The sequence below is a fragment of the Echiichthys vipera genome (assembly GCF_963691815.1).
Source record: "Echiichthys vipera genome assembly, chromosome: 4".
In the NCBI taxonomy this organism is placed as follows: domain Eukaryota; kingdom Metazoa; phylum Chordata; class Actinopteri; order Perciformes; family Trachinidae; genus Echiichthys; species Echiichthys vipera.
This window is the reverse complement of record NC_139829.1, coordinates 7,729,994-7,757,026: the sequence shown is the minus strand read 5'-3', so window position 1 is coordinate 7,757,026 and position 27,033 is coordinate 7,729,994.

Below are 27,033 nucleotides of genomic sequence, written 5' to 3'. Positions count from 1 at the left end.
TGATAGGCGTTGCAGAGGTTCTGCCAGGAATGTGACTGAGCTGATTAGTTTGGACAAAGCCTTCTTGGTTAAATGGCTTTGTTGTTGACGGGCCCAGGGGGGCTCATAAAAGCTTCTCTGCATGTTACTGGCTTTTCAAAGGCTGTAAACTTATTGATCAGTGTCTTAAATGCTCTCCTGTAACCAGTCCATCCCTTCTGCCAATATCACCTTCAGACTATCAATCAAAGAGCAGCCTTAGGAGCCAACACACAGTGAGTTTCCTTGATACTTTGCACCAAGTTTCAAGTAGATAAACCAACCTACAGGTGCATTTAACATGAAGGATTGATCTGATTAGTTATTACAGTCTTTCTATGGCACGAAAAAAACCTTCATGTTATAGTATTAATGTAGATATAGAAAGGAGGTTTTACAATAAAAAAAACACATAAAACCAATAAAAAGGGATCCATAAGAAAAGCCTGCTGCATGTTAATAAACATTAAGAGCACTACAGCCATGCACAAAACAGCCCCTCCACACAATCCACTATAAAACCAAAGAGGATTCAAATACTCTCTGATTCTCTCTGAAGCATTAGTCCACCCTCAGACTAAGAAAAGGAAAATTCAGCAGGATGCGATTTGAACTCTGGTTTATCTTAACCCATAGATGAAACTTTTATTTTGGATGTACCAATGTTACAGATGCTACAGAGAATCTATACATACTGTATGTATTAATCATTTACAGGCGCTTCAACCTAGGCCTACATTGGCTATTTTGCTGATTGTAATGTAATTTATCAGAGTATCTTCAAATGCTTAAAACCCCTAAATCTGTAAAACCTAAGCTAAAAGGTAATGTAAGTCCTTAAAGTGAAATATCAGTGTAAAATCCAATCAAATAAGCCATTCAGACAATTTTTTATGTGTATAAATGATTTATTTAGATTTTCCGGAGAGTCGCCTAATGCAGCAAGGGCAAGTTGGAGGCATTAAAACGTCCTTTTTAACCACTGATACTGCTCCAAATAACACCAAACCTCTGCTGTAGCATTAGAAGAGTCCTGACACATTAACCGAAGCATCAACAACGTAGTTAGTGAACACGAAGTTTAGTAAAAGAGTGTTTTGAAAGACTTACCGCTTGCAGCTTGTACCTGGGCCAGTGGGTAAGTCTTTCAAAACACTCTTTTAATACACTCCATGTTCACTAACAATGTTGTTGGTCCTTCGGTTAATGTCTTCTCATGCTGCTTCAGAGGTTTGGTGTTATTTGGATGATGCGTCCAACTCGGCGCCCCAACCTTATCCGTGTTAGTATCCGTATTTATTTTCATAGAATTTTACAAAATGAACACAAAAACATATTGATCCAAAATATTTCTTAATGTAGAAACATGAACAAAATATTTCTTAACTTTCTATAAGTTATTTGAACTATGAGATCTTTTTAGTTTCTGAGATATGCTTGGGTTTTTAAGCAGAGTGTAAAGGCCTTTGATAGTTTCATCTACAATTGAAATTCTTCAACAGTTGTCATGGGAAATGAAGATGGGGTTTTGATAAATACATACTCAAATAGAATGAGTAAATATAACACAAACATATTAATTATCTGTCTGTTAATACAAAAGCTACTGTACGTAATGCTTCATAGTAACCTGAATATATTACTTTAATTAACACTTAAATATGTCTTTATAGCTGCTTACAACTACATCGAAGTGTGTTATGATTGGATGAAGAAAAACTGTTGACATCTGAGAAAACATTACATTTTTCCTAGCTAGCTCTGGAGATGCATGATAAAGTATAAAACAAATCCAGCCCATTATTCACAAGTATAGGAAAAATGCACAATAGGAGCAGTAAAGCACATAACAACAGCTGAATGCAGGTCTCTACGTAAGAAGAAGCACATGCTCACAAGCATCTTGAAAAGCGTGAACGTGTGTAATGAGCATGCTATTCTGTTTGGGACAAAGAGTCCCTGACAGAAAATAAATACCACTATTAGGAAGGGGCTTGAATCCTGGAGGAAAGAATGACAGCTGGAAGAATAGTGGGCAGCTGGCTTAGAAAGAGAGACAGTTAGAAAGAGAAAGAGCCAAGAAGAAAAGTGTGATAACAGCTGTTGGAAATAGTGATAAAATAGACAGCAATGACAGGGGTAATTTGAGAGTGAGTACTAGAGCAAAATAAGACAATATGTTGTGCAAGATTTAAAATTTTACTTTTCTTTCCTTCCTATAATGAAGGCAAAAACAGGAAAAGCTCAGATCTCCAGATCACAAATTCTTAAGGACCATGTTTACCAAATGGCCTTTAATTAGGGTCTTTATCTTTCCATAATCATTAAGTCACAATCAACTCAATTTAATGTATTTATAGTGACAAATCATAACAAAAGTAATCTCAAGACACTTTAAATATAGAGTAGGTCTAGAACACACTCTGACTTATTTATGCAACTTTTCTGATCCAACCATTCACCTGGATCTCGTACCTAACATCTGTTGAGGTAATATAAGAGCTTAACACTTCTGAAAGACAAAAGTCACATATGTAGTTAAAGGCATTTTAACAAGTGACCAAGGAGGTTGTATCCTTCCTCACCCTCAAATCAAAGTGAATTTTAGTGATTTATGAATTATCTTAAAACGATCAGAGAACAAACAGAATGCAACATTACTCCCACTGAGTAGGATCCAGTAAGAACACACATGTGCACCCGTACACACCCACCCAAAGGACTGAGTCATGGCTGAGTGGGACACTGGCCCTGCTGTCACCTTCATTAGCCTAAATCTCCTGCGCACTCTAATTGATTTATCATTGCCACTCCACTTCCGTTCAGTTCCATCAGTCATATACACATGTGCTCTCTCACACACACACACACACACACACACACACACACACACACACACACACACACACACACACACACACACACACACACACACACACACACACACACACACACACACACACACACACACACACACACACACACACACACACACACACACACACACACACACACACACACACACACACACACACACACACGTATATTGTGCAGATGGACATAGGCGTCCCTCCTTTCCATTAATCTCACATGCACACGGGCCACCACCCTGCTAGTGGCAAATTCAGTTTGCAGCATAAACAGATTGCTATACAAGGTAAAGTGATTGCATTTGAAGTCTCTGAGGGGCTCTCAAAGCAAAGCTGTAAAAGCAGCCAGGAGCAACGCCCTGGTAAGGTGTGTCACCGTCATACAGCAGCTAACATGCAGACAGGGAGGGAGGATTGTTGGGAAGCAGAAGGTGTAATCACTTTCCTGAGCAAATCAAATAAGCCGGGCCCGCACCCTCTCTCTCCGTCCGCTCAATCCTTTCCTCCCTGTTTCCTTGAGTGAGTCTGTTCCATGAACCGTAGCTGGCCGCCCGCCATCAGTAACCCGATGCGATTGACAATGCCTCCTGGGGCTAATTGATTTAGCTCTCTCTCTCTCTCAGCCATTTCAGAGATGCCAAACAATGATGACGCTCGTTGTCCCTGCCAATTCAAGAGAAAACCTCTGTTCCGAACAGAAAGCTTTTCCCCTTTCAGCTGGCTGTGATAAATTGATGGCTGTGGAGAATGCTGCCTGGTGCTTCAACCTCTGCTATGGCGATGTCTAAAACCCGCTTTACAGCCTTTTTGTTTGCCCTTTTTGTCGTTTGATAAAAGTTGACTTGAAAAAACTTTTGGCTTGTGGTTTTCTTCGCTCTCGTCCAATCAGGCTTAAATAGACACTACCATGAATCTGTCACTTATGACATTAGCCGTTAACAGTGGCCGTCTGAACTAAGGGTTTAGGGCTGAAACATAATGCTTGCCGGATCGGCGAACCATGTCTGAAAATCCCGCCTCTCACACCTTTTTAACATCAGAATTCAGACAGGCTGCAACTGATAATCTATGTAACCATCCAAATCCAACAAACACGGCCACCTACAGTTATTGGCCAGGTGTGTAGAGGTGAAAAAAAAAAGTGATTTCTCTCATATTCTGTTTTTTAATTGTCTCAGTCACTTCTTGCGTACACAGTTGAGTGCAACACCATGAATGGCTGTAAGATAAGGCCGTCCACAAAGTTTGTACAGTTATCCCCATTTGTATGATTCATGGCATCGCTGAACTAAGTTTCAAGCATACCTAACTCCACAAAATGATGCATGTAAAGCTTTGGCTCAAAAAGCAACATGCAGTCATCTGAATAATGCCTGTCTTCTATCTTCAGCAAAGCAGTTTAACATTTACAGTATCTTCACACAAAGCTCCTTCCTTTGCAGTAACTTTTTACTAAGGCTGGCAGTGTCATGGCTGCAGCTACCGACTCGATATTAGGATAGGATATCAATCCCCATATTGAGAAATTAGCTGGATCTGGTAGCGGATAATCAACCAGATCCATGGACTGAACCATTAAATGGTCGCAAGCAGCACTGTGCAGAATGCTGGTTGACTCACAGCCAACACCAGCAACGACATGGAGCAAGCAGAGAATCAGCTGTTTGGAGGTATTTCTCCTAGTTCAGCGAACTGAAATACAGAAATAAAGATACAAATGTACGAGTTATAATGTGTTCACGATACTGGAACAATAGCCTGTGCTATAATTTTACAGGATTTTACGAAAAATGACAATTAGCATGAATGCTAACTTAACACTGAAAATGCGCGATTAGCATCTAGCCCGGTTCATGTTTTTCTACATGAACCAATAATAGTTTTAATTAAGTTTCACCAGTCAAAATGTTACTTATTCAAATCAAATGGAGCTGGTTACTTATATACATGCAACTACGGCTATGCTGAGTGGACAAAAAGTGCTGCACTGTCAAAACTCTGCCAACTCTTTTAAAGGGGCAGCACATTGTTATTTAACTTACTTTGTTTTCAGGTTGAGCTGCATTTTTTTATTTTGAATTCCGGTTTGCACTAAATTTTTACAGATACGTTTCATTACTGTTTGTTATTTAAGTTCCTTTATTCTCAGTTTCAGCTGTTACATTTAATTTTAATTTTCAGAAGTTTAAGCTTTTGCACAATTGTTTATTTTAATAACAAATGAATGAATAAATGAATACATAAATAAATAAAAATTCAGTACATTTGTATGTGTCAATTTGTTATATTTTGTTATACAAAGTTAGGGAGGTAATGTTTCAGTCAAGCCTGATGCCTTTAGTCTATTCCATGTGCTGAGGTGTACAGTTTATTAATTAAACAATTAAACAATGCTATCGGATCAGTATTGGGTATCGACTGATATGCAAAGCTCAGGTATAGGGATCCAGACTGAAAAAGTTGGATCAGTGCATCCCTACACTCACTCACTAACTCACTCCTGCAATACTTTGAATGTTTTCCCCTTTTCAGTCATAAAAACTCACTTCCACACCCACTTGCTGGACTGCATCTGTTTCCAGTCCCTTCATTTCCTCACCAGATTGTTTATTGTGCTTGCTGTCTTGCCACTGAGCCCTCTTGTTACATATTCACCTGTTCTGACTTTTTGTCTGCATGTCTTGTCCATTTTGCTTTGTTTGTCCGCCCTAACTAAACAGCCTTTAACAAACCCTGTTGACACGGGTTACTTGTATGTATCTGGGTTGTGCTTTCCTTTACCTGCCTGAATGAGCCCTGTGTTGACCAATCACAACAGTTTATCTCATGTGGGGCGGTTTAAGACGATGACTGACCTTCAGCAAAGTATTTAAGGCTCACAAAACTCAACTCAAATTGTCAAACTAGACAGACATACTATCCATGCATCCAGAAGCATTTTGCTCTGCACTATTGATAATGGCCCTTTGAAACCTAAAAAAATGAACTGAGAGGGCCCAAACTAATAAGCATTTGCGATTAGTCTGGTGATGCCAGGCTAGCATAACTCTGTCCCCCAGCACAAACTGCAGCAATCAAACAAAAATGCAGCACTTGTTTGTGATGGAAAGCCCTACCTCTTCCCTGTGCAAAACCACCAATTTAGATTTTATTTGGACTCAATTTCCAGTTTAAACCTTATTTAAATGTCAAATCATCGTCAAAATCCAAATTTTAAACCTTAATTTAACCTTCAAATCAAGCTCATAACCCAAAGTGACAACCCTGAAGAATTCTACAAAGCTGTCTTCACCACCAAATGTCTAAAAAATTGATTGTTACTCTCAGGTTTAGAGGAACATAGGCAGGCATAAACTGTAATGCTGAATTTAATGAGTGTGCACTCATTTGCACATATAAATGTCAATGTGTCCACTCTATGAATGCCTGGGAGGTTAAAGCCAACCACCTCCACAACCCTCTGCATGCCCCGCAGTTCAAACACACTATGTGTGATTGACAGCATCCAAATCATTGTGGTCTTTAACCACATCTGCATCTTCTCATGCATACAAACAATTAGCGAGGTCAACGTTGGTGTGCGAGCTGGAGATAATTTCTCTCAGTCAGAACAGTGAATGTAAAGAAGGTTTTTTGCAGCGTGACATAATTGTTTATTAATAGACAATGAAATCTGGTCTCTAACTGGACAAAGTCATAGGTTTAAAAGAATGAACCCTGACATGTTTTTAGTTTTGCTGCCATCATTCATTGATACCGCACAATATTGATCCAACCGATACTCACTTCCTGAAAATGTCTCATATGTCCTCCCCAGAAAAAAAACACCTGTCAAGTAATGTCACAACACAGAAGCGCAGACAAGTGAGAGAGATTCACCTACAGAAACTCAAATGTCATCAACATAACATGCAAAGAAAAATACATCACAGGACATTAAACAAATAAATGTTCAACAAATAATGATGATGTGATGGACAAATAATTTTTACAGTGGCAAGTTAAAGTTTTTATTTTATTAAAGGTTAAAGTTTATGAATAATTAGGGGCGCAGCCTCTTGAGTGACAGTTTTTTATACAGTCCATGACTGCTTATCCATTGTGCTCTTGTGTTTAAATCCCCATCCTTGTTGCAGTGTTGTATACTTTAGTCTGTTTGCATGTCAGCAATATAACAGGCTCAATGTTGGAGTTGCAACAATGTTGGTGCTTGGTCAAAGTTCAGTTCACAGGTTGCATTAGAGCATAGTACACTATAGTCTAATAGAGCTAGACCGATTGATCCCATATATCAGCTGATATCAGGTTATTGCAGATATACGTATTTGCCTTGGTTTATATGTCAGCTGATAAGTAATGAGAACTTTCAGTACAGAAACTTTTCTGCAGTAAAAAAAGGTCTTACAATGGGCCAATGTATCATTATCATATTTTTTAAACTCCCAAATAATTATATCGATATTGGCCTCAAAAATCCAGTGCTAAGTTGAAGTTGTCCTGTTTATGTCGACTAAAACTACAGTAAAACTGACAGTACTGAGTAAAATGAATAGATATTTTCTCAAAAGAATTACATCAATGTAAGGTGACAATATTAACAAAGTCTTTGACCATTTATTTGTCCTCAAAATCATGGAGAATCAACACCATAATCGAGACACATACAAGTACTGTATCTAACCAGACCCTTTGTCAACTGTATTCCATTCAGTCTAATTTAAACATGTTGATAAAGCAGTGAAAACACCTTATGAGTTTTCAAATATGTCTCCTATTATAGACAACAGAGCAAGAAAGGACGTTTCACTGCATGTTTCCCTCTCTTTTGTCTTTTTCATGTCGTTCCTGATACTCTCATCAACCTGCATCAATGCTTACTCACATCCCTGAGCTCATCTGGCAGCTGATTTACACTCAACCCTTCAGTCACACGCTTACTTATCAGACTATTTGAACGACTGCCTCAGATGCCAGCCATTTAAACAATTACTGGAAGCCCAGTGGCTCTTGACAAAAAGGACACAAAGACACAGTGTTAGCTTATAAAGAAGATGAACTTAGGTGTCAATTAATTATTACAATCTATCCTCTGAAGATTATTTTACCTACTTTTAATTACTGAAAGACACCCTGCAGGCGGTTGTGCACCTAACATGAAAAATGCAATTACCACAATGATGAAAACTTACATAAATCACTCCTCCAGTGTGACCTCACAACCCACAGAAGGTCCTGACCTGCAGGTTGGGATGTAATTTAATGAAGCAACGATGCTAATTAAACTGTTATTACTGTTTGGGAGCTGCAGCCTGAAGCTTCTGGAGACGCCCAGGAGCTCCAGGAACCCGATACGCTCACACCCTCATACACAACATGGGTGGGAATCATGACTAGTGTTCCCACACAGTGGGCTGTTCTGAAGAGGCTGCCCAGAGCTGGAGGAGATAAAATCCTTTTTTTTTTCAGCTTGAATATTGTCTGTGAGTTTGTCTGAGTCAGATTGGCAGGTGGCAGAGATGCTGTATTATAGTATGCACAGAAATACTTACTCAGCACAAGGAATAAAACAGTAGCTCGAGGGGAAGAGGGGGAGAAAAGTGCACAATGACTCTGACTTTGTTTCAGTAGCTTTGTTAAAAATAGATTTTTTGACATGACGCTGCAATGTGAGAAAAGAGAGGAAATGTGTTTCTTTTTCAGCACTTACTTCAACACTTAAGATCACACACACATCTCATTCAGATCCTACACCATTAAGATAAGAGGTTCATCAGGGGGTCTTCTGAGATCCCATGGGGTCAATAAGCAAATTAGAGCTCCTTGCATCAAGCAGATTCCCGGATTTATAGCATATGATTGAGATCTTTAGTAGCTCAAACCCCTAGAGATCCCTCAAATGTCTTTTCGCTAAATGAAAATGACAACAATATATCTGTCTTTTCAGTTATACCTTATCTCTGCCATGCACTTTCTGATTCCTCCTCGAGTGAAAAGAGAAAACCTACCTCACAGAGAGAGAAGCTGAGCCAAATGTGCTAAAACAAGAATCGGAGCCAAGTTTGACGGCACAATCCAAGCTCCGTCAACAGAGCACAGACAATCCCCCCAAAGAGCAGGGAATCACAGGGATTGCACCTCTTTACGTCATTTTAAATGATATGCAAGACAAAAAGCTTTGAAGTAATGAGTTGGGAAAACTAATTAACCCCCCTCGAAGTGCGATTCACGCAGCTCCACGATGAATCAGATGATATCACTGGATCAAGAAGATGAATGAATCAAAAAGGAAGAAAATTGGCCAGGTTCTCCTTTGTTTTTATCAAGATGGGTGTGTCAATCAAGCACTCTGTCACTTTCCCCTTTATTTCCTGTACTCCTCTCTGTCTTGATCACAGCGCTCACTGCCGCGCTACCCAGCGATCTATTTCACGTCTCCTCTCAGCCTGTACACAGCCTCCTCCTCCTCCTCCTCTCTCTCTCTCTCTCTCTCTCTCTCTCTCTCTCTCTCGTTCCATTCCTTCCTTTCTTCTTGCCTCTCTCTATTTCACATCCTCACATCTCCTGATTGATCTGTATTCCTTCTAGGCATTTCCCTCTGCCCTCCACCTCCTCCCATTAGCTCTACTGATCACAGCTTGTTGCACAGCCGAGAGAATCTCTCTCTCTCTCTCTCCTCTCTCTCTCATCTCTCTCTCTCTCTCTCTCTCTCTCTCTCTCTCTCTCTCTCTCTCTCTCTCTCTCTCTCTCTCTCTCTCTCTCTCTCTCTCTCTCTCTCTCTCTCTCTCTCTCTCTCTCTCTCTCTCTCTCTCTCTCTCTCTCTCTCTCTCTCTCTCTCTCTCTCTCTCTCTCTCTCTCTCTCTCTCTCTCTCTCTCTTCTCTCTCTCTCTCTCTCTCTTCTCTCACGTTTACACTTTTCACACAATCCGGCAGCCAAACATATGCTCCCCAGCTACAGTAGAGTATGCACTTGCCCTCAATACAGATGATATTTTAAGAATCGTGATAATGACTATTACAGTTTTTACTGCTCTACTGCAGTGCAGGCTGTACAGGAGTGCATGTAATAGTTCTATCAATATTTATTTCAGTTGAATCACGTCAGGTGAAAGTAGTTCATCAAAGGTAAGAATTAAGTGAAAAAAGCCAATAACGGTTTCCAAGAACCAAAGTATTTCAATTGTCTTGTTTTATCTAGGGTTGGGCATTGTCTACCAAAGTGGCATATGATGATGTCCTGAAATGAAACATCACGATGGATGATGACTTTGTAGTTGGTTGGGGGTCAGGAGGTCAGAGGAGCTTGTGGTCTTATAGGCCGCTCGAAATGTGGACAGGGGCTGCACTAATCATCGAAACTCAAATCGTACGGGCACAAAACCTGCTACAGGAGATGTTTCCACCATTACCAATAATCTTATCAATTGTGACGTTCTTTCACCAAAAATAAGCGTATTCCATTAAAGTGTGTGTTCATAATTGTAAAAAAAAAAAATTAAGTTGCACAGGACTTTCACTCGGGCTAGCAGGGTTCGTTCCCTGTTGCCGTTCATGACCCCAACCGTCACCTTTTGTAGGCTTTTATGCAGAATTTTTCGTACCCTATCATACAAACCTGTTCTCTCTCTTATAATACAATTACAAATATCCGAAGCAAGGATTCAAGAAAAAAAAAACGGGATCAGTTGCATTAACAAAATCATTCTGTGTATTGTTGATAAATCAGAATTGTAACTTTTTAAGCATGCAATAAAGGCCATTAGCACCACCACAAACCCCGGTGTAGGTGTGGACTGCCATCACAACGTGTCTACAATAAATATTGTGATAAAAAATGACGAGCAACAGATGCGACAGATTGCAGCAAAACTGCTGATTCATTTTTTAATGTCTGCCTGAGGTTTGTGCAAGTTAGAATCGATGGTCCCGACAATTGCTCTGACATATCAGAAGCTAAACTGTGTGAAAAAAGACAGTGGAGACAGCATAAGGGGCGTGATAGGGTGAGATTCATATCAGCGCTGTACATCGGGGGGAGCCAGGCTAATAAATCCATGTCGCTGTCCATTGTGCTGAAGCAGCAGACAGACTTGTAATTTGCTAGTTGTAATGTACGTACATATGTTTAGTCAATGGGATAAAACCTGCAAAATCACTGGCCCTTTGGATTACACAACTTAAGTGTCAAAACATCTGCCGATTTATTTTTCATACAGAAATTAATGGAAAACAAAATCTGTCTGGAAATAAAACATAGAAAATTATAACTGCACGGTCTGCATTTGAAAATGCAAATACCTCTACTTACAAGCTTTGAATAGATGTCAGTGTAGCTGACTGATTACACTCACAGGATCTCTCAAATCCTGTGAGTGCTCATCTGTACAATCACTTAACCAGCAATTCCATATCCCCTTTGTTTTGGCTGATGCACAACATGCTTTGGAGCAACTGGATGCAAATGTGACTTGTGGCTCGTTAAAAAGCTATTAGCACACTAGAGCATCAAAGCTAAGGCCGGTGGCTACGCAGCCTTTGGCCCATGACAGGGTAATCAGCCTTGACGACGAAGCTCATTGCACTAATAACCCAAATGATGCCGTTGTAAAGAGACATGGGGAAGCTTGATTAAAGACTATATCCAGCATACAGCGGATTTAACTGTGACCAAACACATAACTGATTCATGTGAACATTTATATTTAAATATTACATATGCCATCCCACTCATCTTAGACAGTTGGATGAAGGCTTTACATGTTATAACTGATTCAAAATGATAACAAAATACACACAATACACACTTTGCAGAAAAGAGGCAATGTCTCAAACAGTTAGCACCTCCTCTCATGTGACAAGGAAAATCTTCTTTGGCAAAGGATAGGTTTAAGATTACATCTCTTCTTTTTGTTGTCATTCATCCATTATGGAGTCGAGTCCCACATAACTATGTCGTGCATTCAATTTAATTCAATTCAAAGGGGGCTTTTTTGCATGGAAAACGAGTTAACTTTGCCAAAGCATTCCCTGACAGGCCTTTATTGTACATGCTGGAGTGTGTGCGTGTGTCTGTGTTGCAATAGTTTTCCCATAATGTTTCGTAATGTTCAATTCTTTTGGATCGAATGTGCGCTCCAGGCAGCCGGAGCCCACAAGAGCCTTGAATCACACAATGTGCAATTGAAGAGACTGCAGTTGCACTTCCAGCACACGTTGGTATTTTAGCTAAGTCAGCGGTCTGTGTATATCAAGTATTTTGTTTCCAAAGAACTTAGGTTTTTTTTAAACAATGTAGCGTCACCTCACTCTCCCAATACTCTTCCTCCTACAAAACATCAGGAAACTTATCATAGAAAAGTTAAATCTTTTTCTTGTCCTATCAAGTAGGAATTTCACCATAGCATCACTGACTCTGTTTACAGGAAAAACAGGTTACTTTTTGGATGCAGATTATTTACAGTACATTCAGTTGTTCAGTCGATCAGATTTATTGCCCGCTGCGGCCATATTCAAGAAACTATATTGGCATAATTTCAGTGTGTTAAAAGTGTTTTTAATAGATAAAGTTTTTATGCTAATATGAAGCTGGAGGACAGGCTCTGTAGTGAGACAACACTTCGGTTTTTCCTTTTTGCTTGTCTCTGCAGCCTTGGGCTTAATGTTAGTTTCAAATATAGCTAGAATTTGCAAGTGATTATTTGGGATATTTGGGATTTTGTTTCATTTCTCTGCAGCGATTTCACAGCAAAACTTTGCCTGTATTTGTTCAAAAGTCAATCTGGCTGCATTAACTACATTTCTCTTGATCCCTACTTATTTAACAAATTATGTCAACCGCTAGGTTGTAAAAGGAAAAAGAGAAAGGGAACTTTTGTTCCATGTATCAGAGAGAAAACAACAAGATAGGAAATACACTTTTCTCTTCTGACATTAACTAAGGCAGCCTGTCTAAATGTTTTTTTCTCAACTTCCTTAGAAGGCAGAAAAAAAGTGATCAGGAGCATCACAGGGACACACTGTTAGCAGAAAACAAGCAACAAGTCAGAAATCAATCAATTCATATATAATATGGCAGTGCAAATGTTTACAATGTAGACAGTGTGCAGACAACAAGTATTGGAGTATTAACAAGGTCATTCCTGATTAATTTCCTTCTTCACTTGTGCATCTTTTCGAGAGACATCATCATAAACAGAAATATTATATATATATATATATATATATATATATATATATATATATATATATATATATAGAGAGAGAGAGAGAGAGAGAGAGAGAGAGAGACAGAGAGAGAGAGAGAGAGAGAGAGATTCTCTTGGCTGTGCAACAAGAGAGAGAGAGCTGTAAAATCCCTCTGAGTAGAGTCATCTCACCCATAAAACTGGTTGTTAGTGGGATAAAAACCCTTTCAACCACCAGCTGCACTGTCTGTGAACCGCAAAATGTAACAACCACTTTCACATACGGAAAAGACAAATGGCATTATGAATAGGAAAGACGCTGATGGTTATCTGCTACAGTGGCTACCAGAGCAGACACATAAATCAGACAGCCGGCTGTTGACTGGAGTAAATGTCCGTCTCTTGGAACATTTAAAATGTGATATATGTAATAAGACTGTTTTTTAATTTTGAGAGAAATATATTCTTCCTTTTACACTAAAGACTCAAAGTTTCTCATTTATTCTTTCCTCCTCTGCTGGTGGCATCCTGTGAATGAGCCAGCTGAGAGAAGCAACTGGATAACAGACTGAATAATATATGAACAGGTGTCTGTGTGAGCATGTGTGTATTTAAAGCCATGTTCAGTCACTGTGGGTAACACGGGCGCTGACAGTCGGCTTAACCTCTGATTTAACAGCGGCGTCCTGGAGGGCATAAATGAGGACCCAGCAATCCCTGTAACAGACACGCACACACACCGCCCACGGGCCTGATTTCCATGGTGACTTTCACACAGAAATGTTAGGGCTCTGATCCCTCTGAGGGGCGGTGTCATTAACGTGCTGAACAGGGTCGTCATCCCCTCCGTCTGTCTTTTAGTCCATTTATCTGTTTTTTTTTTTTAAGTTTTCTCTTTCATGTCTCTTTCTTTGTTATATTTCCCTCACTGAGCTCTGGACAGGATCAAATAATCAAAGCAGTAAAACCTGAAACATGAACATCAAGTATTCTCTTTGTCTTTCAATTTATTCAACTTTAAATTATTTAAATCATAAAAGAGAATGCAATTGTGATTCCATCTTACCAATAGTTATAGGCAAGAATATTATGATAATTGTCTAATGAAAGCTATTGAGCACAGGTGATTTTAGGATTAAACGAGGAGATTAAACAGTCTAAATCTGTTAATAAGCATGTGAATGTTCTCATTCGTCCAGGTCATCGTTATCCTCAAAGCAATTTCAGTCAAAAGCAACTGGACTTGGTTATTTGTCTAGGAAGACGTTTCACCTCTCATCCAAGAGGCTTCATCAGGTCATGTACGCATCTGACCAGGCTGGGACTGGTCCAACTATCTGGTGTTGAGATCCAGGTCTTTAACCTCTCACAAGGCCGATGATGTCACTGGAACCCTTTGTGCTCCAAGTGCCAACGACCGTCATTAGAGTGGGAAGTTGGTTTTGACTTCCTTAGAGCTCTATTGAGTGGTAACACAGCCGTTCGAGTCACAGGAGGCCATTTGTGAACAGTTGTTCTCTGAGGTTAGATTGTTGAATCTCCTGGTAAGGGATGAAAGGGCAGCATTGTAAATTGGAAATAAGTGGTGTCTCAGACCTCCTCCTCTGTTTAGCGATGGTTTCTCTACTTTTACGTAAATGGCTTCTTTTACTCCTCTTTCAAACCATCTGTCCTCTGTGTCCAGGATGTGGACATTGCTGTCATCAAAGGAGTGGGCTTTCTCCTTGAGGTGTAAGTGGACAGCAGAGTCCAGGCCTGAGGCGTTAGCTCTCCTGTGTTGGGCCATGCGTTTATGCAGTGGTTGTTTTGTTTCTCCAATGTAGAGATCTTTGCATTCCTCGCTGTTAATAAGCAGCTGCTGTGTGCTGTGCAGCCTAACACTGTTCAAACCCAAAGAACATAATTTTAAAATTTATTGACGATCACTTAAATTTCCAAAGATACCAAACAAGTCAGGCAGAATTTGGGAGAAAAACCAAGCCCCCAACACAGCGACTTCTTGGTTGATCCAATAAGACAGTGCCAAAAACTGCAGTTGTGCCCACTAGGAGTAGTTTGCATAATAGAGCGATTTCTCATTGACCCCCATGTTTAACAGGCCGTTTTCAGATCATATAAACCTATTTATGGCCTGGTACAAAAAAAACATTCTAGTCTGTATGTTTAGTTCATATCTCCATGAGAGGGGGGGGGGGGGTTTCTTTGTACCAGGCTAGTTTTTATTTTATTGGAGGTTAAAGTTTATGAATAATTAGGGGTGTGGTCTCTTGAGTAACAGCTAGCCTCTGGCCCTCACTTCTCCTCAGAGGTATACGTCAGCCAGATGGACGTATCTCCCTACCCCCAACGTCACATCAATGCCCTTTTTTGGTCAGGAGTCAAAGTCTGACAAGATGGAGACAAGGACGATTGGATTAAGTGAGAGAACGGACCCCAACGGGTATGCTAAGTCCATTTTCTATACAGTCTGTGGGGAAATAGGTGTATAAAATGATGCATGCATTTGATGAAATGGTGCAGTCATGATAAACATGGAGTTTTGGGTTTGAGAACTTCACAGCGTAAACATAATAGCCTCAACTAAGACAGCATTTTTTTTTTTTAAATGATTCATTGATTCATCATTTATTGCCCACAGCGCCGTAGAAACACAGTTGATCAATGAAAAGCCTGTGACTTTTGTTGTTTTGGGGGGCAGAGAGAGAAGGATGGAGAGCCAGAGAGCGCTTTATGTGGGTATTTAGGTCTTAAAATGACTTCTGATGACAGAGAGGGATTCTGCTAACTGGATCCAGTTTTGGTTACACAATCCACCGACGAGGGACCACAAAGGACTGAGACGGAGTATATGATCATATCAGACAGTGTCGAATGTAATGGCTTTAACAATTTAAAGCTATTTTAGCTCAATGCATAAGAAAGCTGGATGTTTACTCAATCATTTGTTTTTTTTCAGAGCATCCAAAACCTCTCCTCCCCCCTTTTGTGTTGATGTTTTGAAATTCATCCCGTCACATCTGAGCGACTGAGATAACTCTCTCTCTCCAAAATGGCAGCCTCTGTAGCTCAGAATGCAGTGGAGCTGCAAGATCATGTTAGGTTTATGCATCGCTGCGAACATTATCGCAGAATATTCATGAACTTCTTATTAAACCATCTGTATAATGTGGCACAGACACCATCAACAATCAAAAAAGGAAGTTATTTTTGCTCCTTTAGTTCCTCTCTTAAATGTGGCCCTCAGCGCCTGATATTGATGTACAAGTCCCACTTTAGCGTCTCTATGAGATGCACCTGACATACTTTTTCATACTACTACTGCTTTCATACTACTTTTACTCAAATCACAATATTATCCTACAACTTATAATGTAATTATGTTGCCTTAACCTAACCTACTCTACCCTGTACCCTAATGATAAATTAAAACAACGGGGTACGCAGAGTGGTCTTGGATTACTAGAAAAAGTCCTTAAGTGTTGCTGAAATTGTAACATATTAGACATTTGGGAAACACATTTTCTCAGTTTTCTTATTCTGTCCTTAGTTGTCACTTGTCTTTCTTATGCAACATTATCTGAACCCCTGGACAGGCAGCAGGAAGTGAGCCCGCTCCCTCCGTATCCAATTATCTCTGCATGTCCACTCCTTCGATAATGAGTTATAACTCTGCTCCACCTCGTTCCACCCACCCTCCTGTTTTTCACTTTTCTCTCTGTTTCCCTTGATTTCACATCTCTCTCTTTGTTTTTCTTACACTGCTGCATGTAATAATGTGTGAACATATTAAAGTCTCTTATGTAACGTAAAACCGGCTGAAACTCAGAGGTGTGTCACCAAGCAACGCCTTTCATGTTGGTCTGTGAGTTTTTTTGTTTATTTGCTAGTGAGAAAAATATACAAGGACTCCAGTAGGCAAACAAATACAGGCAGGCAAATATTGAGGTCAAAATTATCTGAGAACTACAGCCTCGGATAATTTTGATTCGCACCAAACTGTAAAAACAACAAAAGCACAAATTTCCCTAGGCAGTCATATTCAGTGTAATTTTAATCTCCTGTACATTGTGGTCTAAATGTTATTTCAAACAAGTCTATACTGAGCATACAGGTTACAATACCTATTATTAGATTCCTTTTAATTTTTTGCGCACAGACAGCAAACATCTAAAAATATCAGCGTCACCCTTGAAAATTCTAACATGATTAATATATAGTACAGTATGTGTGTAATCACAGAAGGTGAGCTGCTCTTCTAAATTGAAAGAAAGTGCAAATAGGCTGCTGACTCGGTAAACGTCAGACCATCTATAGAGGTGAAAATACAGAAATGGTTAAACTACAGCGTTTGTAATTTAATCACATGTCCAATGACTCCAATATTGACATGTAAGATGGTTATATAACGTTGTAAAACAATGACATCAAACTCACCCTGCGGAGAAAGAAACGAAAGCACATTTTTGCTTTAAAAAACATGAAAACCTAAATAAAAAAAGCTTTAAAAAACATGAAAACCTAAATAAAAAAAGGAAGCTGTACGAATAAAGCAGTCAAACCTCAGAAATCCAACCTTTTTTCCCACCCAGATAATTGAAGAAGAAGAAGAATTCCTTTACTAGTCCCGCGAATGGGGAATAATTGAATTTTCACTCTATTATTTTTCATTTTACACAAACACAGGCACGAAATACACACACATGCACAGACAGGACCTATATACATGCAACCAATGGAGAGATGTTAGAGCGAGGGGGCGCCCCGAGCAGTGCCCAGGAGATGAACTGGCACCTCTCCAGCCACCAGTCTACACTCCGTTCATGGTCCACCCAGGGACTCGAACCAGCAACCCTCCGGTTCCCAGCCCAGTCACCTATGGACTGAGCTACTACCGCCCCCCAAGAATCAATAAAGAACTGGCCCGCTAAGCAAAATCAATACTGGTATTGGTATCAATAAAATCGTATTAATTCCCATCACTAAATATAACTATTACATGTGTCCGTTGTATATTATCGTGTAAAATAGAACGCATTAAGTTTAGGCAACAAAAACACCTGGTTAGGGTTAAAAAAAGATTGTTGATTCGACTTTTGGTTTCAAACGGGAGACAAACACGTCTCTCCTGAGTGAAAGTCATGGGTTTCTTCCTACGATAATTACTATGGCCACAAATGACTGTTCTGATCATCTCTATAAACAGATTCTGAAAATAAAAGCAGAAACGGGACATGGTTTTAGTATTGGTGAAAACTTTCTGGTTTACGATAGTCAGAGTAGTATTTACCAATCATGTTTAAGCAGGCTTTGGTTGCATGCACGTAAACAGTCTGTGAACACATCGACCGTCAGTGATTTTATTTGGATTTTTTTCAAAATCTTAACGAAAAATAATGAGCCTTGCTGTTGCGGTCAAGACGTCAGGTAGTCCTACGGATACAGTGCAAGAATGTTGGTGTGTGTGTGTGTGTGTGTGTGTGTTGTACTTCTAGTGAGGTAAAAAAAACTTTAACTCTCCAGTCTACTTTTGAAACTGGGTCTGTATTGTAACTATAACAACCCCCTAAGGAGTTGTGTCACAGCTTCTCCCCTCTCTGCTCTCCATGTTCTCCTTCTGCTCTCCTGTCTACTCCTCGTCTTCTCATCTTCCTCCCCACAGTCCTCTCTGACTGCTCCTCGTGTCCTCTAATCCTCATTTTTGATGTCATCTCCCTCAATGCAGCCATCTAATCTCTTGTAGCCTTTAGATGCATGAATATAGGTGTGTGTGTGTGTGTGTGTGTGTGTGTGTGTGTGTTTGTGTGTGTGTGCGTGTGTATGTGTGTGTGTGTGTGTGTGTGTGTGTGTGTGTGTGTGTGTGTGTGTGTGTGTGTGTGTGTGTGTGTTGGACACGGGGAAGACAAAGAATGAGTTGCATACAGTGTACTCAACACGTATCAGTGCCTTTGGAAACAATAACAAAAAGGATTTATATTACCATTTTCTGCACTGACACCTCTATTTTTATGGTATGGTTGCATCAATGCTGGAAAATGCAGAACATTTTAAAATGTTAAATTCTTTGTTTCTACGATATAGCACAGGGAAGGTGAAGGTTACGATTTGAATAAAAAAAGCCAATGTTTTGCAATTGGACAGTGGGAAGTGAACTATGGTCTCCTACATTGAAGTCAGAAGTGCTAAATCACAACACTGATCTCCACAACTTTACTTTCTGCTTTGTACACATACATGACACACTATTACTTACATTAGAGACTAAGCATTAGCGTTGTATATAAATTGTTCTCCGCAGAATCTTCCGATAATGTAATTCCTCAGGATATTGGACTGTGAAAGGTTCAGGCTAAAAAAAACAAAAAAAAACAACAACTTAACTACTTAAGAAAGTAGTTTAAAACTCAATGCTGCATATTACAGGAGTCTGGTCAAGATCAATTTCCCCTGGGGTTCTGGCAACACTGAGTAAATTGCAAGGGAAAACTGATTACTGATGTACGAACCTAATTTTTACATTTTTGTGAATTCATTTAGAACCAGCAATGATAGTAATCTTGACTCTTTGTGAAACAAATAGTTTTCCCAACTCGCCACCAAAATATTCTCACACCTATTAATGTCACCTGTTTAGAATGCATGTGTTTTCGCAGAACAGGATTGTGGGATATATCATAAGATGATGTTTAATTACCTTTTGTAAAATACTAAATGTTCATTTTTTAAGGAAGAAATGAATCCCTTCCCTTTTAGAATTAAAAAAAAGTTCATACGATGGAAAATGACCCCAATTTATGGAGGAACATGTAATCCTTCAATTGAAGTTAAGAAATGAAACGGATCCACTTACGTCAGTTAAACAATTGATCTGAATAAAAGTATTTTGAAAGGTCAGTTGCAAACTGGGCCACATTTCAAGTCATTTGAACACAGAGCAAAGAAAACAACTCATGTGGTATAAACCTATTTTACAGGGGGTCATGGCGACTGGGTGTGGAGTACATGAGTGTCGCACATCAACCTTACTCTCCGACATATAAAATTCATTAGCCCGACATCCCCAGACCAAAGCGACCAAATCCAACTTAGTCTTGAACCTCTCAGTTGGGGCGTTTCAACAGTGCAGACACCTATTGATGAGATTGGATAGACCTACAACCAATCAGAGCAACGGAATGTGACAAAGCGCTGAATGACGGACAAATGTAAACAGACTGCGAGAGGGCGCACAAGCCAGACATAATGTTGTCACTTATTTTGTGCAAGTTGAAGTTGAACTGTAAAGGGAGCAGACGTATCTGACAGAGCAAATACAACACGAGCTTGCACATTTCATGGCTGTATTTTCACAAACCCAATTTTTTTTTTTTTTTTAAGTCCATAAAGGCATCCTTTTAACGTGCGCACTGCCAATATTTGAAGAAAAGAAAGTTTCTTTTACTTTAACACAGTCATCAGAAGTGATAATGCAACTCCTTTCCCTTTCTCTCTTACTTTTATTCACACAGACAGACATTTAGAAGGCTGCAGTCTCTCACATGTGCACGCTGGGGTTCACACAAAGATTATCTCCAGGTCTCTATCAAGGCGACCTAATGGACAGATAAATGCTTTGAAGTGCTCTTAGAAAGGTTGAAACAACACTGCAATCAAAGACAGGAATTAACACACTGGAGTGTTTCTTCAGTCTCAGACAGCCTCATCTCTCTGCACAATTCAGCCCCTCTGGAGGAAAGATTGACACCACTCTGACTCACAGGTTCACTTGTTAACACATTTAATCTCTTTCGTTTGTTCTGTAAATGGACAGAAATGGACAGTAAAATTGTAGTTTTGCAGGGAGTTACGCGTTGTAGCATATTTCTTGGCACTGTTACATTTTACACAAAATCTGTTTAGTTTCAAACACTATTCTATTCTTGTTTCATGGAGTCATGGGTGGTGACAAGTTTTAACCGCAGCAAAAAATATTGAAATGTCCACTGAAAAAACATCTCAAACCACTTCTCCAATGTCTATCTTTTTGACCAATGTTTTTTATTTAACAGTCCCCGTTTCCCTAACCAATGCTAAAAACCGCTGCTGTTCTGCAAAACACTCCTCGTCAAAGCACCTACAGAAGCTGGGTCTTGCCAAACTTTGGCAAAGTTTTGAGAGTTTGAAACATACTGAGCATAGGGCTGTGATGGTAACCACATCGCCATAAAACCGCTTTCACACGATGCAGCTGTTTGTGAAAGTTACAGGACTTCATATGGTGTGTGATATGAAGCCTAATGAACATACTATTTATTGTTAAAGCTGCAAGTCTGACAGATCGGGTTGACGGTCAAATTTTGAATGTTTGCAACTCTCATGCCCCTCCACCACTACCAACGAGCTCCTCCGCTCTCTCTAATCGAGTTCTTGTCAGTGCGCTTGCACCAGCTTCCTGTGAACATGCCCATGTCTTCTCTCATCAATAAACAGCATGGAGTACATGGAGGTAGGCTCGCTAACTTACTCAAAGATAGCAAAACTGCTAGTTTTGAAGCTATCTGTTGTGATGAGTGGACAGGATGATACGCTTTGGATTTTTGCAAAAGAAACAACAAGCTCTACGTGCAAGTAGATGATTTGTTCTATGGGAGCGTAGTGTCGGCTTCAGTGAATATGATCAAACAAATTATGTCGACTGCACATTTAGTTAATCATCATTGATTGTTTTACATTCTTCCAAATAGTTTTCATGTTGCCTCCATAAGAAATCAGCAGTGTTTATGTATTGATTCAGTGATCATATTTTCCCGCCCTGCCTGTAGTGACACACACACTTACAGACAGACTGATCAATCAGTGTAGGCACAGTTAATAAGCTCAAATTGCATTAAACACAGCAAGATATTTGTGTGATTTAAACACCTGTTGATGCAGATGATGCTTCACTAAATGTGACAAAAATATCTGAAGCGTTAAAAAAACGTGGGGCATCAGTGTGTATTCATTTAATACAATTGAAGCAGATTTGTTACACGACTGATGAAAAAGCTTTTCATATGGATTGATAGACAGCGGTATGAAAAAAATCTATACCGCCAACTGACTGAGCAAAGACAGCAGACAAGTGTTTGACAGCTTTCTTTAGACTTCTCTCAGTAATTAAACTACATGAATTTAAGCCACAGGTGCTGATGAAAGCAGCACAAACTACTTTCTACAGGTTGATTGAAAGATAGATTTCAGGTTTCAACAAACTAAAACTAAAATATGTAGCTGCAGCAGAATAGAAGAAAAGATAACAAAGAAGAGGGTAGCTTGGTCACTCTTTACATCAAACCTTTTTAAAAGCACAGAGACAACCTGCATTGTGTCAACGTTTGTTGATTCAAAAGCAGAGAACCCACACATTATGACGCGGTAATAGTCTGTCTAGGATTTTGATGCCTCCCTTTATCTTTTCCTCCACCCCTTCTCTTTCTTTCCCTCCGCTCCCTCTGCAGCTGTAATATTCATGTTAATTACACTGTCTTCAGACAGTTTTTGTTGCCATGAGGAGAAGATGAGACTCTGCCCTGCTTTTGGGTCATGTGTAATATCCCCTAGTTGCCTCCTCTGTCTCAGCTCATGCTTAAAACGTTCCAGTTCTGTCACGCATGTCCAAATCCAGGACCTTTTTTCCAGGCAAATGTGCTGATATTGCAGGGAAATTAAACTGCGGGGTAAATCAAACAGACAAGTTCTGGTTTATGTCTCCATTTCTTTGGTCTTTCGCTTTTTTCTGGAGTCACATTTTAATGAGAGGCACTGTCTTTGTATTCTTAACTTATATTGCATTTTATGAGTTACACTGAAAACCTACATCATCATCAGAGAGAACTGAGGATCAAGTTTTGGGGACAATTTTGTTATTACACTGACTAGAGAAAGGGTGGACACATCATAAGGGCGTTTTTTTTAATCCTGCTTAGTTTAGTCCAGTTAAATTGAACTCCTACTTATTAGTATGATTCGGAAAGGAACCGTACTCAAGTACTGACTGAAGGAAGTGGTTTCTGACTGCTCAAAAACAAATTCTGCCCCAGACACATACAACCAATGAGTTAAGTGAATATTCTTGAGGAGACACTGAACCGACGACAAAATGCATCTAGTTAAGTAACTCCTCCACTGATTTGGAACCATGGAACCTCCCCCATAAATACGTTTTAAAACCTTATTTTACTCTGCAATTGATAAAAGCACTAAGAAGGGCTGAAAATATGAGCATTCAAAATCCTGACAGATTACGCACTTCAACTAATGCTGCATGATGCACTATACATATATTACTAAGAGAAGAAGATACAGACCATGTAACAAAACAAAAACACAAGCCAGAAATCTAGCCTTGTCGTGTGCAGTGATTTTGATTCTATCTTTAGTAAGAACTAGAGAAATACGCCTATGTTGGAATCTTCTCAACATGGTTTGGTTTAGATTCCCACAACTATCACACAGATATAGGGGGAAATTATCAACCAGAATATTATCCGTCAAACCAGGTGATCCAGATCGTGTCTGTAAAAGGTTCAGATAATGAAAGTCAGCTAAGTTCATAGAAGACCATATTGGAACCCACAATACATTTCAGATCATCCTGTCCAAGACAAATGCAAGAAGTAATAAGCCCAAATTTATGCTCTACCTCATGTTTTGCCACAGATTTCTATTTATAAAAATCTGTTACACTGCACTCTAATTACTTTGCAACTTAAATTTCTAATAAGAGCCTTTACAGCAGAGAGGTCTGTGGTTGCCACACCAACCAAAGTTTCTTTCAATTCAGTTTTGAATTTCAAGCATCTGTCAGCTGAATTTAGGACATTTCAACTGAATCTTTGTTTTGTTTTCTTGAACATAACATTGTCATTAAATTTGATTTTGTGCGTTGTTTCGAGTGTGCCTCAGCTTCAGAAAGTTGATTGAGATTTTGGTTCATCCAAAAGTTGACCAATTAATGAGGACAGTAGCACGACCAACAGCATCTTTGTAAGTAGTATTATTGTGGTTCCCTTTAACAAGGCATTTACAGTAAGTGCCTCAGTGCTGATGTGTCTGCAGGAGAGTGGGATCAACTACAAAGACAATCAGGTAAAATGAGATGTATTTTTTCTAGCTTAGTTCAGTGGAGGCGCTGATGTTATGTGTTATGCAACAGAAACATTTAGAACCCAAATATTTGAAAACAATGTAAAATGTACATTTATGGTTTGTCTTCCAAGAGGTCGATTTCCTGAGAAAATTGCACTTGAATCCTGCAATCTGTGCCTTCCTGCATGGCCAGATCATAAACATACCATGAACAAAATCAGAAAATCAAATCATCTTTTATACACACCAAACATAATACATCTGGACATTTCTGCAATATGTGGGTAACAAACAGACAAGGACAAAATAGCCAGTGATAGCGTTCACGTTTAGAGACAATATTATGCAACATTGCTGTTTGTAAAGTTGATATGGAGCTGACAGAAGCTTGAGCATGTGACTTGACATGGGCTACAGTAGGTACTATTTCAGTGCAAGCACACACACCTGCCACCAGCTGCAGCAATGGCAGCCTGATCATCAACAAATAGGTTGCGTTTCCATAGAAATGTGACATTGTTGCCATGGTACAATACTTGCTACAGAGACAAAAACTATTTTTGTCTTTACGGGGATAGCTGTTGACCAGTGGCAAACCTGGATCTATCCTCCCCCTTTTAAACTTCAGTAACACTGCTACTTTTTCCCTGTATGTCATTTTATCAACATTATGCAACATTGTATGTTGTTGTTTATGACTGATACCTGCAAATGGAGGAAAGGCATACTCATTATTCCTAATGCCATTTTTCCCATACTACATTGGAATAAGATCTTCAGCCCTGTTGCACTAATTTGATTTCAGCAAGAAAGAGATGTAATTAATTACATAAAGCACATGCAAAATGATTTTTATGTATATGTAAGAGGAACTATTGAGGGGGATGTTTTCTACCTATTCAGACAGTGAATTAAAAAGTACGGTTTACTAATGCATGCATCTCCATAAAAATTGGTGGCTGTGACACTGACAAGTATAAGTGACTCCAAAAGTGCTGTTTATCTGCATGTTGCCTACTGCCCGTGCTGCATTGGCACAAAGCTGATTGAAAATCTGCAATGTTTCCCTTTAAACAGTATTGTGTTTCCCACTCTATAGTGTTGTGTCTAATCGCTGGTAGGTTAAGTGATTGGCCACCGAAATGCGACAGTGGGATGCGTTTCTCCAAAAGTGGATTCTGTTTCAACTTTTTGCTGCAGACGGCTGTTTTTGTCCTCCATCCCCCTGTGGTCCCCATCGCCACAGCCTCCCCGATGTGGCGATTGGTGTTCTGTCTGAACAGTACAGTGAGTTTGGTCTGTGTTTAAATTGATCAAATACATTTTAGGCTGTAGGGACAAGGCCACTGTCCATTTACATAAAATGAGAAGTTTTATAAATTTTCAAAATATAAAAAATGCAACGTATTCTCATGTATGATATCTTCTGTGACATGACTATCTAACATCGAGCAATAGCGACCGGTAGGTTACCTAAACCTGTGACGGGAATTACAATTAACATATTTTGGGTTTTAAAACAAAAGTATAGACATCTAAGTTTGCATTGTTCAGGCAAAATGTTTAATTTAAAAAAAATCGAGCTGTGATGTCAGGTTGGCTTTGCATTCCAATAAACACACAACATCTCCTCAGGATGCAGAAATTTTCTATATCTTTGCATCTAATGCATGTCCCTGTATATCCAAGCACAGGACAAGTCGCCCTTGTGCCCATCATGCCAGCTGGGCTGTTTGGACTATCTGTATTTTAAACTCTATAGAACCTGACCTTGGGGGCACTCTTCGAGATAGGAGCCGTTTGAGCAGGTGTTTTGCAAGGAAATTATTTGGAATAAACACACATGGAGAAAGCCAATCTTATTTTTTCTTCATCTTTCTAGATTGACTTATTTTCCCACAACAAACCTTACCAAACTGCAAAAATAATGTCACCCTAAATTTCGACAATATGTAGTTATATTAGGACCTGCTTCACAATGAAATGTTGTTTGTTATTTGATCAAATGCTTTTGAAGCAACACTTGAATCCTGTGTTGCTCCACTCTTCTGTCTTCTGTCCAATGACAGATCATTGCTGCTCTCCCATCTCAAGCACAAACCATTCCATGACCAAAACATCCCTTTAATAAGATGCATTTATTATTACCAAATTGAAAAAGCTAGTGTCCAATAACGCACACACGACCAAAACATCCCTTTAATAAGATGCATTTATTATTACCAAATTGAAAAAGCTAGTGTCCAATAACGCACACACACAGACACACACAAAGCCTCCAAACAGCACAGCCTGATGAGCATCAAACAGCAGAGCGCTTGTGTAATTGATCGTGAAAAGTGAGTGATCTGCTGCGTCGTCCTTTCTGGGTCTTGGACCAGATCAAAGGTGGCACTTAAAGAAATTATCTATTATCATGCAGCTCAGGACTGCATGAACTAATTATTCTCTCAGATCTGTGCTCAAGTAGCCGACAGCGGCGGCAGAGGAGGCATCCTCACCTGTACCAAGGTGGTGGTCTTTGCTATGTTGGTACAGGGAAAATTGTTGTATTCCCTTAAGAGTAGCCTTCTAGCGTGAAGAAATACTGGAACATTAGCAAATATTACTCTTATCAGACCTGCAAATTCAAATTAAAGTGATAATCTTTGTCCAAGTTAATGCTGCTGAACATCTTCTTCAATGCCGTTCCAGTTTAAAACATCAGTTATGTGTGTAGTTGAAACATTTATCCTTCACATTACGTTGGATATAAAGCACCGTGGGGTGTAATTACTAATCCTACTGTTTTTTATTTAACATTGATATACAGTATATATAATTGAGCACAGCTGCAGTTAAGATGATTTGAGTGCATT